Raw genomic sequence first — 929 nt, forward strand, 5'->3', positions numbered from 1 at the left:
GTGGAGCAGAGGGCGAGCTTCAGGGCCCCCCGCCCGAGTCAGCAGCAGGCCCAGCTCTGCCCCGTCTTCCTCATCTCCAAGGGGCACGGTGGGCAGGGGCCGCTGCTGGTTCGTGGGGGTCCCAGTGGGCGATGCCGGGCGTGCAAGCCCTTGGCGGGGCTGCGACCAGGCTTCTGGCTAAACTGCTGCAGGGCTCACTGAGTTTGCTCTGGCTGACCGGCTGGCCTGGGGCCTGGCACTCACGTCCCCATCCAGGCCCTCGGTGCTATGGAGGCCTCTCTCGGGGGCAGAGGCTGGCCCTCGGGTCCAGCAGTGCCCACCCTGCCCACCACGCCCCTACGATTTGGGCCCTGGGCCAACCAAGCCTGCTCCCCCCCTGCAGGACCTTTAGCTCCTCTGGGGGCTGTGGATGCCAGGGGACAGGGGACATTTGCAATCTCAGCCACAGGCAGGCGCCCACACCTTCTTTCCTAAGGCCGCCGCCTACAGGTGTTGAGAACCTCCACACGCACACACACGCACATGGGATGCACACAACACACGCAGGCATGCACACGTGTGTATACTAACACTGAGAACATGCAGGAAGCACACGAACACAGGCACAACGCACACACGTGCAGATGCACGCCGGCAAGCACCCCGAATGCATGCACACACAATGAGCAAAAATGAGCACCTACACAAACCCGTGGTGGCCTCCATGGCACGCACACGCACACACACACACATGAGCACACACGCTAGCACCCCAACATGGGCAAACATGCATCCACTCACATGCATAGAACACATCACACACACGGACAGGCACAGACAGTCCCCACGCACGTGCTCGCACAGGCCCCCGCCTAGAGCTCGGCTTCTGAGCGGTGCCATCCCCTGTGCCCGCCCTTCCCCGCCAAAGGGAAGTTTGCCTCCCGCGGGGC

This window comes from Myotis brandtii, unplaced genomic scaffold, assembly GCF_000412655.1.
Source record: "Myotis brandtii unplaced genomic scaffold, ASM41265v1 scaffold2325, whole genome shotgun sequence".
NCBI lineage: Eukaryota > Metazoa > Chordata > Mammalia > Chiroptera > Vespertilionidae > Myotis > Myotis brandtii.